A 13,596-nucleotide genomic window follows, 5' to 3' on the forward strand; every position below is an offset into this window, starting at 1 on the left:
CTGGGTCTGGGCAGGGAGCAATGCATTTTGGGCTGATGCAGCTCACAAAAAGGTGGAAACTGCATGAAAGAATGATTCCCTTGAGAAGGCTGAAGTATACATATAATTCAAATGCATATATATATACATACTACGGATCTACTGGATAATTTGTTTTTGCCAATGCTGCCATTATACCAAATGTTACTGGCCAAGGAAGGGGAAGAGGAATTAACTAGCTCTGCTAAAGAAGCAGCGCCTGCCCCTATTCAGAACCAAGAATCTGTCCCTTAGGTATTGGCTTTCTCATTTCAAGAAATGGATGTGGCATCACGGCTGGGAGGACTTCAAACAGTGCCAGGTGAGAGCCTGAGATAGGGGGTCCTCAGCTGGTTGCGAGGAGCAGCTCCCTGGTTTTCCTGCCTCTCAGGAGGTTCACGTAAGTCTGCCTGTTCCTCTTTTCTTTTACCTTTGATCCAAGTCACCTCTGACTAAAATGTTTTTTTGGGACAAACCAGTGCATTCCCCAGGACTAGGCGCAGAGTACAACATCATCAGGATTGCAGTGCTACAGGCAACAGCCCCTGGCTGAGCTGGGAGAAACATGACAGGCCCATAGGACAAAACCCTCTCCATCACACAGGGAAGTCTCCCTAATGCCTTCCCTACAAAATTCTCCCCCCTTCTCTTGGAGTGGCTAAAAATGCCAGCTGATCTACAAGATTTTGTCACATCTGCATCCATGTAACTTGCTTGTCTGATACGATCTCGTATCTGTCATCAGTAACAAGTGACAAGAACAGCAAACATTGCTCAAGCATGCTCTGAAGTGACCCTGCACTGATAAGCTCCTTGCCATTTGTTTCTCAGGCCAGTAAGGAGAGCACAGTCTCCCCTCTGAGTGGAGAAAATGATCCAAACTCCCATCAAGTGCAGAAGTCAGATAAACCTCTGAAATCATGTCATACAAACAGTGTGATGAACATGACATTTGGTTGTGTGTTTGTGAATCACCAATTAGCCATCAGAGAAAGGAGATGAAGAACACTTCCTTTATTTGACAGCCTGCATGCCTTATGTCCGTGAGCATTGGCATTTTCTATGGGGTTTTTGGAATTTGCGCAATAATGTCCATCCTCAATTTCCCCTCACCCAAACTATTCCGGTGAGATATAAATAACTTCTTATATTTCAATGTATACAAATTCATTTATAAATGTTATTTTTCCAGCTGAAATATCTTCTCTTCATTTGTTCATTGTGTCTATATAATACACTGTTAAAAATACAAAAATTAAATAAACAGTGTTTAAACTTACTTAAAAAAACCTGCTAGTAGGGGGAAGAGAATTGAATTATATTTCTTTTCCAGTTTTTAAATAATTGATTTTTTTTATGTGCAAGTTTCAAATGCATGACCTTCTTTGGCTTTAAAAAAAAACAAAGTCAAGTCATCTACACAACTCTATCAACTCCCATATCTAAACATTTCAGAGGGACAGCTGCTGTATAACTCATTTTCTTTCATCTTAATAGAAGGAATGAACTAGTTCAAGTTCATATTAATGAAAAAAGCCAGTTATTACATGGATGTTTTCAAAATCCCATTTGTGAAAAAGGTTGCTTTCATGCGTGATCACAGCAAATATTAATGTTCTCATTTGTTAGTTAACCTGTTTCTTAGGAACACTTATTTATAATTTACAAAAATGGAATCAAATCTAATTTAATAATGCAACCTATTAAGGGAACAGAAGCAGCAATAAAGAGAGAAACCCCACTAGTTATAATTAAAAAGTCCTATTGGGAGGTTTGACTGTATCTACTCATGTTAAGCCACATACAGGAAAACAATTGGAGAAATGTGGAATGAGTAAGGTCTGTGACCAGCATAATACATCAAGACGCAACAAGCCTGAAAGGTGAACTGCTGGCAGCTAAACGGTTCGGGGAGCAGACTGTGAGACTCCTGCTCTTTTGGAGAAATACTTGATTCCTCACGCAGACCCATGAAAACCCAAAGGGCTACTTTTTCTTGAACTCATCGGTATGAAAAAGCTGATCAGAATACTGCCCACGGCTAGTCATTTCTTATTGGGCCAGTTTGGGACTGCCTGGCTATTTTCTCTTTAGTGGGGGAAGCTACGTTGTGACCAAGGGGCAGACCCAGCCCTGGCAACACCAGGGTCCTCACCCAGTCACCCTCCCCAGGCCTGCTCTAGAAGCACCCCCAGTAGGACAGCAGAGCTCTGGCGGAAGCGCCAGTACCTGTTGTCAGAAAATCCCAGTAGCCCCGCTCATTAAGCCACCAGTAGGCTTTGTCAAGTTAGCAGCAAAATAGTAGCAAAAAAGCCTTCTAACCTTCTGAAGCTTTCTTCAGACCAAAGATTTGGTCTCCTACTAAGGGCAGACTGTCAACCCAAAAAACAGCAAACCAAACCAATCGAACACCTCGAAATTTCACTGCTATACAAGCATGCGAGCCTTTTTTAAAACAACAAAAAAATGAAAATGTCTTCCATGGCTTGTTTATAATAAAACTGTCTCCACAGCACTGAGAGTTTTGTGTAATATTAAAAAAAAAAAAGGAAAAAAAAAGATGGATACATAATTTCAAGATCAAAAATGCAGTTACTTATAGCCTCCCCCCCCCCCCCCCCCCCCCCTTTTTTAAACCTACAGAAATTACAGAATCACAAATTGGGATCACAGAGCAATTGCAGACTTCAGCCACAGCTTTCCTGATTTCATGTTGATATATCCCAACTTACACCCAAATTTGTTTTTGAGATCTCTAAATATTGAGTCTAAAAGGTGTTTTTTTTCCCTCTCAGTGACAAGTTATCACCTTGCCTTTAAAACTTCCTTCTCTGTGTAAATGACCAACTGACAAAATCATAACGAAAAAACCCTAGAGAAAATAATAGGAAATATCAATTTAGATGTCTTCACTTTTTTTTTCTTTATTTATATGCTGTATGTTTTTTTGTGCTTCTTTTTGATTTTTATTTTTTTAATTAAGCATGGAGGAAAAGAAAACAATGCATTAATAAACATCAAGGCTTGAACAAGGCTTGAAATGAAGATCATTTACATTTTGATGTTGAGGTTGAAGTAGAAACTTTGATACTAAAATAACATGACAGAACAACAGCTACTAAAATAAAGCATTTTTGTTTAAATAAATAAATAGTCAGAAGTCTTAAATGAGGCACTTAAGCTTTCTCAACAACTATTTTTAATTTTTATTAAAAATTGGAAAACTGACCACAAATTCTTGGGCTTTCATTGATAAAACCATCTGCTTATAGCACAGTAAATCATTGGATATAGTACTGGACCTAACCTTGGATTCCAGCAAAAAAAATGAAAAGACTAACTGCAAATATCCTCTACTGAAGAGAGCATAACTGTGCTAGAACAAGACCAATGAAGACCACAGAACTGAACAAGAAATTACACAAACAAGTTGCATCATTTATATTATGAGAAGCTGAACTTAGCAGAAGGAGAAAACTAGATGTGGCACAGACATTGATACATATTAATATATGAAGAGAAATTTGAGAATGAAGTTTTTTAACTTTGTCAACAAAGATGCAAGTAGCTGGATGAGGACTGGAGAAAAATTTAATCTAGAAATCAGGAATGCATTTTTGAAGATATCCTTGAAGGCAATTCTGCACTGAAGCATTTTGTTGGAGGAGATGGGCTGATTAATCATTTAAAATGATATAAATAGTAATAATAAATATTTAGAAAACAAAAGCTTAGAGCAATCAAAATCACTCACTTGTTTGAATACGGCAAAAATCATTTTGACAGGAAAATGAATTTTCAGTGGGATGTTTCATTCTGACATCTTACAGAAGTGTTTTGACTTTTCGTTTCAAAATTGTAGGTGCTTTTCTTTGAATTCAATTTTTATTTTTCAAAGAGTAAAAACAAACATTTCACATTGAACCAACTTTTGCAGTTGCCCTGGAACAAAGCTTTTCTATGTTTTTGCCAGAAGTACAGGGGAAAAAACAACTACAACAACAACAAAAAAAAAACAAAAAAACAGGTTTGCTTGAAAACTGCTCAACCCTTCCCCACTCTACCACATTCTCTGGCACACCACGTACCCAAGAATGTGATGTTACAATAATCTTCTAAAACTTTTTTTTTTTTTTAATGGTACTAGAGGTAAGTTAAAGATGCATGACTTGCTAGTCCTCTCTGGCCTTTGAATTTCTGGGTCAGCTTATCTATGGAGTCTTTGGGGAATACCAAATGTTCTGCATGATTCCTACCGTGCTTGTTAGACCTGTAGTTCTGCAGGAAGACACTGATTATAACAAAGTCTCCTGATCCAGTATTAATGAAAGTTATCTAAGTAAAACCTCATTTATCAGCTTGAAAGGTTGGGTATACTGGGAGGTTAAGTGAGGTATTTTTCATGCTTCTATCTTTCATGCTTCGTGCTTAAAATTAGGAAATAACCCAGCTCGCCTTTAATCTTCTGCAGTGCCAGGTACTCCAAACTACTAATGAAGTAGTTATAACCTGAGGTAATCAGTACTCCACAAAAATTAACAATTTTTAGGACCAAGCCACTGTATAACTGACACAATTAACACTTTGCTAACCCAAATATTATTTACCTGAGAAAACCACACAAGGTTATTATTATTTTTTTAAAACCACATTCACCAGACTGAATCCTTGTGAAAGTGGCACGTTCACAGCTCAAGGACCAAAGGTTTCTGTTCATCCCTACAATACAATATAGGTGCCAAAAGTGCCAGTCAATAGTATTTGCCTAGATTTTGTTTGTTTTTGTGAAAGCCTTGTCCAAGAGAAACTAACCCTTATACATTGAACTGCGGCTCTTTAGGCAGCAATCACTAGCCCCCATAAGTACAATCATTAGCCCCCGTAAGTATGGGCTCACTTCAGCTGCTGAGCCAGAGGTGGAAGTCTACCTAACTTTTATTTTGTAACCTTGCAGTGATCACTATTCTGAAAACAAATCACCTCCATGAAAATAAGAAGTAAAACTTTAGCTCCAGGCTCTACCAGTCTATGAAATCTTTATTGTTTCTCCTACAATTTCTTTCAAACTGTTCTGCACATCTGCAGTACATAATCAAATTGACTTTTGATTATGCATTTCTACTGCAGCACATCCCCTGTGCAGAGCAGAAATATTTGGATTTAAAAAACAAAAACAAAACAAAACAAAACCCAGTGTTTGCAGAGAGACCATATAGTACAGATTTTGTTTATTAGTTTTAAACTCCATGTAAATTATAGAGGGATTATATCCAAGAGTCTTAAAATCCTGAATTCTAATGAAGGCCAGCCATACTTCATGGGAAAATTAAGACATCAAAAGTTGCCATTTCCGAAGCAGATTTGTAAACATTTTTGATGGTTCCATTAAAAATTGCATAAAACAGCGTGTAGAATGAGCAAGGAAATATTTACAAAAATGTCTAATATACAATATTTACTCGGTCATTAATCCTTGTCAAACAGAGCCCCTTATTACATAAATGCAACATATTCGGGCAACCTCTCCCTATAAATATTTCAAATATTACCTCAGTCTGCTGATATTATTACACTAAAAGGATAGCAATTAAAGTACATGCCACACTATTACAGATCAAGTTAAAATATTTTTGTGCGTATTTAACACTTCTGAGGAAGCCTGTAGTGCTTACAATAATTCAACAATAACTCCCTAACTTGGTCTTGACCTCCCTTCCTAGTTTTGTTTAGAAGTTAATAAAGAATTCACAGAACAGTACTGAAGCCCATATTTGCTGGATTAAATGGGATGCGCACAGAAAGCAAGCAGGAGAGGGGAAACTCCCCAAAGTCCGCACCTCAGTCCCTCACCGCTGTGGGATGCTGAGTTTCCCTTCTCAGGTAAAAGGGATAAAACTTCTTAAAACACCCCAGCTAATTTTCTCCCAGTTACTTGAGCAGTGTGCCAGAACTGATTCAGCTGTGCTGTGCCTGGCAGAGGACGTAGGGCTGGAAGGAGCCCTCTGCTCCCTGGCTGCTTTAAATAGCACCTCCACGAGGGGGGAGCTCAGCAGCCAGGGATTGCCAGAATTTATATAAAGTCCTCACGGAGCTCCATCTGCCAGTTTTCTGGCTGCTTTGCCAGCACAGGCACTAGGATGGATCCTGCAGCTCTTGAAGGAACTGGTTTGTTTTCTTTCATCTTCATTAAAGATGCTTATATGCAGCAAGCAGTCAATAAAAGCAGTAAAACATCATTTGTCTGAACTATTTCTGTCCCTCCAAGAAACATGAATACAGTGCCATGCCAGTAGAAAACCAGACAGTCTTTACAAGGTGATTTTGGTTTTCCTTTTTGTTTTATGCTAAGCTGCCCCCAAAAGAGAATTTTTAGCGGTTATTTTAAGTAGTTTCAGGCATGAGCTGTTGCAGCAGCAACCCTACCATCTTTCTCAGCATGTGCAGGGGCTCAGATTTCTCCCCAAGATATTATAAGGTGAAATCTTTCTTTTATATACACAGTCCCAGGGCAATTCTGCCAAGGAAGCCTGTAAAATCCTGACTTCAGTGAGTTCAGTGAGTGTTTTGCCAATGACTTCACCAAGACTGGGGCTTCAGACCTGAAGGTGATATCAGATCACACTGAGGATGATAAACAGATTTCAAAATCCTTATGTTTTCCTCAGCAGTTGTCATTTATGTACAAAGTCTGAGTTCCAGCCTGAATAAAAGTGATTTCAAATGGCCTATTCATCAGGGGAAAAAAAGTATAAAAGCTTCCCGAATTGGGCTTAAATCCTTAGAATATGATCATGCAAAATATAAAATACTTTTGACTCAACCTGCAGTAATGTGAATATTGCTTGTTGGGGAATGAATTCAAATCCAAAATGAAACACTGCTCTTCTGGGGAGGAAAAGAAAAGGTACAAAAAATCTTCGCTTTCATTGATAGTTTCAAGCTGCCCACACCTTTTCATGCTTTGAAAGGCAAAACACTTGGAATTGATATAGCGCAGTTGGGAGGACTTCTCCTGGTCAAGCGTGCCAGAAAGCCTTTGAAAACACAGTTTCTGAAAAGTTTACACCAGCCGATTTGTATAGACTTGCACAGTTCAGAGAAACCGTGCTCGAGCGTCTGATTATGCAGCTGAACCCCTACTTTGAAAACAGAAGAACCCCAAAATTTCAATTAAGAAGCAAACACATCACAGAAGCGGAGTTGCTTTATCTTTATCTCTGTGAACATATGCTCCTTCCTTTCCAGTAAGCGTCTGTTCTTCTAACAGCCGAAATGCCGAGCCTAAACAAGCCCCGTGCAAGTGCTGAGGCAGCGGCATTGCCTGGGCACCTTCGCTACTGAGCGCAGCGTGAGAGCCTCTGGAGAGCTTTTGCTTCACTTTGAGGCTTTCTTGTTTGTCTTTAATTCTGAACTATTATTCCTCAGAAGTGATTTGTAATCCAGCTATGCCATTACAGTTCAGAGCCTAGATTTTATGGCTCTGTATGATCTTTCATTAGAGAAATAACTAAATTGGGATCATTTGATAAGGCACAGGCGCCCATCACTTTTACTTCCCAAAACACCATCAATTGAGCCTGTCTTGACACCCAAGCACAAATGCAGCTGCAAGCTGTTGCCCAGACGGCTCCCTGCACTGGGTTCCTGGCAGCACAGTGCCTCCGGAGCTGTACCTTGGGCCATAGGAGCGAACCCTATCGGCTGCTGCTCCTCCTGCAAAGGGGCCTGCAAACGCTACTGGACTGATCTGCACAGCCCCCATGTGTGCAAGGGGAAAATAATTAAGCATCTAACAGAGCTGCACTGTGTTATCTGCCCTCTTTGTTCCATTTAGGTGATGGCCTGGGCTAGGAGCTCCCAGAGCTCACCTGCTCTGGGGTTTCTTTTCCTACACGCACATGTGTCTGGGGGCCGCATCTCAGGGGGTTTCACAGTCCTGCTTTGTCATTTTTCAGTCTCATCCTTTTCTCTCTGCCACGCTGGGCACCATGGTTACCGCAGCCATCACTGCAGCTGCATCAGCTGTGGTTTCTCTGGCAGATTGCTGAACAGGATGCCAAGGCAATGTTGTGCCCATAATGTCCCCGAGCTGCAAACAAACCGACAGCTTTCCTCGCAGCCTCACTGCTTCCCTGCACCAGCAGGCAGCAGTGCAAAAGTGGATCAGACCCCTCTTCTGCTGACAACCAGTTCTTGAGTTATATGTGGAGGTGTATATATAAACATACACATGTTTAAATACATACATACACGTATACATATACCCATAGCCCACTAGCTAAACCTGGTGTGTGATTCAAGGAAAGCTCATACACTGTTTCTAAAACAAAACTTTATTACTGATCTCACTGTTCTCTCACAGAGAACTGAAAGAATACACTTATTTCAATAGAGCTCAATTTGACAGATGTTGCCAGACCCCAAGGTACTCAGAGCATTAAAATCTGCTTTCCCAACTGGGGTTGATACATTTTTCAGAGGTCACAATCCTATCCAGGTAAGCAGTAATTACTCTTAAAATAATAATAATAATAATAAAAATCTTCGCTCACTTTCCTTCTGACACTTTCTGACTAGAAGCTTACTTCTTTCAATTTTTCTTTTCAGCCCTACAGCAAACAAGGGGATTTTGACCTCTGCAATGGCACGATAACTTTACATTCTCATGGTCTTGCCCAGCTTGCACATGCACTGAATTTGCCCTTGGACACTCATCTGAACACCCCCAACAATGTAAAGAATTTGTGTGTGTTTCAGGCAAGGACATAAATCAGAGTCTCCCAAAACAATAATAATAATGATAACAATAATATAATAAAACCCAAAACACCAGCAAAACAAAGCTAAACAACAAAGCCTGAAAGCTAACATTGTTTTTGCTGCTGGATCATCAAGTAGCAACTTTAAAAGGACAGTAGTGAAGAATGACTTGCTCTTAACTGCAAGAGCGAGGCGACTATTTGGTTAATATTTTGCTCTTAGTTATTTAACCTCTCTTAAACAACAGCTTATCTTTACACATTGCTGCCTTTTGTCAGCAGCAGAAAACATATTTGCTGATGAAATATTCTTTTATACTAGTAATAAAGAAAAAGCATATTTGTGTAGATGGTCATCATTAATTTATACCTTAAAACTCTATCCTTTAAATACCTACACAATTTTAGGTACCCAACTAGCTCCACTGGCTTTAATTGTACAGATGGAAACACCAGTAGGGAACGTCCCTTGGACACAAGGATGCAAAGTAAACTCTTAAATAAGCCTTAAACTCTGACTAAGTTCAGAGCAGATATATATAGAGCAAGCGCTATTTTCAGAACAGCATGATTTTTCCTCTCTTCCCCAGGCTAATTTAGCACTAGCAGAGGATTGCCTTGGTTTTCTTCCATTGACTGCAAACACCTCCACACACTCGAGGAAATTGTGTTATTGCCTTGGACCGCTTAGATCTGCGAGTGCTGGCACAAAGACCTCAGCTTCAATGGGGGTACTCAGTGCCCTGTACAGTACTTACAGCAATCTCTGGACAAAGAAGGGAAGTTTATTTATCTTGGTGTTTATTCCAGCTTTTCTCACTTGCATCCACATTAAGATCTACCTGCCCAGACCCCTGCAGGCAGACAGAACAGGAGGCTGGGCTCAGCCTCACATCTTTTCTGTCTTCTGGACCCAGAAGCTGCACCAGGACAAAAATGAACTTTTTTTGCCTCCCTCCCCACCACACCTCTGTGCCACCACCTCTTGGAACACAAAAGCCCTGGGTGGTGAATACATGGGGCCAAGATCTATCTTTGCCAGAATTCATCTGGATTCAGATTCTACAAAATTAAATTAAATAATAAGCAGGTATGAATAATTAAACAGGGACTGCTATATGATCTTACATCTCTGGTCACTCTAACTCCACAGATTCAAGAAAAAATACAAAAAAAAACATTCCCTTCCCTCTCCACAGAGGGAAAAAAGAAAGAGCTTATGAAGTTTTTTCTTAACTCTTTTAGTAAGATTTTTCTCAAGAGGCAGAGTCATTGTTTAAAGAAAAAAAGGAAAAAAAGAGAAAAAAGTACCCTATAATCTCATAAGAATTTTTGTGACATTATTACTCTGAAAATGTTTCTTGTTGCATACTTCAGGAGCAAAAGAAAATAATACCCTCCATTATATTAAACAGAATGTAAGATCTTCCCAGAGCAAGCTTTTCTGCTGTTCCTTTCAACAATGAAGTGTCATTTTGGCAAGGGAATCACTAGTCTCCTGAAATTTCTCTCTTTTCTAAGAAGATAAACACCACCAAGACTTCTGGAACAATGAAAGAGCAAAGCCTTATTTGAATCTCACTACTTCACCCACACAGAACAAAAAAAAATCCATAGTTTCATTTCAGAACTATTTTCATTTTAACAGAGCTCCCTCCTTTTCTGTACCAAAGCCTCAAGAAAAGGTTGAGGAAGCTACACATCACCTGCAGCACAGAATAAACAGATGAAGAAGATTTTTACTTTAGTTGTGTAAGATACTGGACGTGTACTCAGCTAACTTTTAATGTTCCTTTTGGCTTATACAACCCTTCTGCAGGTTTGTTTTAAAGAACAACTATATCACACTGAGTGGTAAAAGAGTAAATACATATTTTATAAGTTCTGATTCTTTAATATACACTGCTTAAATACTAAAACACAAGAAATTGCAACATCCTTAAGAGATAAAGCAAATCCCTATTGTTTTCTTAGGCTGATTAATTGTATGTACGTAAAAGCGTAAAAGAGAAAAGCTAAAAAAGTTAAGTTTTAATTAAATATATGAGGTGGATGATGACATTAATGATAAAAATCGATAATTAAATAATGTCATAATTACTATTAATTGATTCCCTGCCTGTTCTTCTCTATCTGATCATTTTAGGGAACTCTTCAGAACTTGTTTTTCTTTGTGTGCCTGTCTGTTCATCATGGTCTTTGAAGCCTTTCTGATGTTGTCTGCTTTTTCAGTAAAACTCAGGAGCAATAACTGTCCTTAATAAAAATCCAGTGAAGAAAAATTTAATTACATTTCACTGGTGCCAGTGGCGTTAAAATAGAGATTGAATTTTACATTCCAATCACCAACTTAAAGCTTACATACAAGCTGAGACTTAAACACCTAAGGTCCTGCTGCCTGTTCTTGTAGTAAGTAGCAAGAAAATGGGAAATAAAGGCATGGGCAGAAGCAGGAAGTTGGTGTTTTGCCTTTAGAGAAAATAAGGGCTTCCCCCCACCCAATGAGTTCCTGTAGATTTTGATTCTGTTTGTTGATAGCATAATTTCTGAATCTTCTGAACATCCCTTACCACATGATATCACATTGATAAAAACATGAAAACAACATACTTCTTATTAGACATATGTACCACCTCAGATTCACACTGATGAAAAGGATATCTAAAGCAAAGGGAAACCCAAGAGGAAGCTAAAAATTTTGGCAGAAAAAAAAATTTTTTTTTAAATCTTGGATTCAGACTAAATCCAGAATCGAAGGGCACTGAACATACACATACACGAATCTGGAGAACTTGGCCAAGTAGTTTGGACTAACAGTTGGAATTATGTATGGGAGAAATAGAACAACCCATCTTTATGGACTTTGTGCCTCTCTTTTGTAGAGGAACAATCCCACTAACTGCTGACCAGTCTAAGCATGTCCCAAATCTACGTATCAAAGTTTGCTTTTAAAAAACAATTACTGGTTGTAGCTTGCACTGTTTCTCCTCCCCAAGACAAACAGAAAAACAGAAAAAAAAAAGTTTTCAGTCATGAACTACCAATATTTTTTACTACATGAAAATACTTTCCTGAGGCATAGGGCAGAAGTGGCTTGAGGAGAACAGCAATTTTTTTATTTGGAGCGCTTTTCATCCTAACAAAATTAGTAGCAGATTTCATGTCATTTTGTAACAGGGAAAAACAAAACACATTTGGCACTGTTAAAGCATTGCCCAGTTGTAAACCAGAAAACAGTCTGGCAATCTGTATTTAATCAGTTTTATTGAATTTTCTCTACATTGAAATCAGTTCATTATTGTCATTATCCTAGAAGATTGCTCTGTTCATGAAAGGTATTTAACCATGCATAACCTCCCGGCACTGCTTATTGCCAGAAATACTGTTTAAGCGATGCCAAGAGTCATATTGGCTCATGCAAAGCATGAGCAATATGTTATTATATTTAATTGTATCTCAGTATGTGTCATCACTAGCCATAGTAATGATACTGGTTTTGTAATTGATATAAAATAACCTATTCCCATCATTTTTGGTAGAATACTCTCTCCCTGCCTTCTCTGAGTTTGTCACTGCCAGCTAAAGGTTTCCTGGACAGAACAAGCTCATCAAAGAACCTCTGAAACTAGAGCAGCAAGCAAGCAGATGCAAATCAGCTTTAGCAGCACAGGTCAATCTGCCCAGGTGCTGACTCGATGACTGGTCTGCCCAGGCATGGGTGCTGCTGAGGCTGGCAGGGTCTGCAGGGAAGGGGCAGGACCAGTGCCAAATTGATAGGATGCCTCCTCATAGAGCTCCCAATCTTTTCTGCAATGTCACTTCCTTAAGTTTCATTGAGAGAGAAGGCAACAGGCCTAAAGAGAAAGTTGAAGGTCTGATGGGAATCAGAAGAGGACAGGAGAAGATTTTTGCACTGGGCTACATCAAGCTGGGTTAGGTATCCAGCACGGCCATTCAATTTTACATGATCTGGTTTATCAACTCCCTTTTCTGCTTCACCCATCTTCTCAATCAACCGTAGATGCAGTTCATTGGACCAAAAAACATTGTGCAAAGCATCCCATCCTTAGAAGAAATGCATCAAGGCATTATATTCAAAATTAATCCACGGAGGTTCTAAGAAGATATCATCTGAAAACATTTTTTCCCCCTACAATTAAAGGTTAGGAAGTTTTTTTCCTAGTTCTTTCCCTGTTTCTTCAGAGCACTCAAGTATTAACCCAGAGTACATGACATGTTTGCATTCTGCCGTTTTTTGGTAACACACAGACACAAATTCCCCCTGTGATAACAGCATTTCTGCTTGTAGCATAAGCACTCCAGATGCCAGCAGCAGGATACCATCAAAGGTTCTCCCCATTTGAGATATTATACCTGATAATGGGTTTCTTACTAACTATTGTACTTGACAGTACTTTTGTAAACTGTTTCTCACAAAGTAAGATGGGCCTGACAATTAACCACCTAAACTCCCCACCTAAAACCTGCTCTGAATACTTGGTTTTATTTTACTTTAGCAAATTAATCATTTTGTTCCCGGTTCACCAATCATCCTCATAATTTTCATGTGCATGCTGTATCTTTCCAGTATCTCTGGGATTTAAGTATATGCATACACAATTTGCTGCAACAATGCCTTTTGTGATTACGGAGCATGAACAGAAATTCAAACACATTGTTTTAGCAAGGTTGAAAGAGCTACAAAAAATGCAAATAAATTTATTTTGACCATGACTATTCAGAAAACGCCTCATACCTTGCTAACCGTATGGCACAGACAGTAACCCTTTTTCTTAGAACCTAGGTTAGATTCTTGAGA

General features: G+C 39.0%; 1 protein-coding gene across 7 annotated transcripts in view; it reads right to left on the minus strand.

Annotated features, from left to right (window-relative positions):
* LOC308178967 (uncharacterized protein) overlaps positions 1-13,596 on the minus strand; it is a 308,966-nt gene that overhangs the window by 145,925 nt on the left and 149,445 nt on the right. The window lies entirely within an intron of this gene.

The sequence above is a fragment of the Anser brachyrhynchus genome, assembly GCF_964034855.1.
Source record: "Anser brachyrhynchus genome assembly, chromosome: 16".
Taxonomy (NCBI): Eukaryota; Metazoa; Chordata; class Aves; order Anseriformes; family Anatidae; genus Anser; species Anser brachyrhynchus.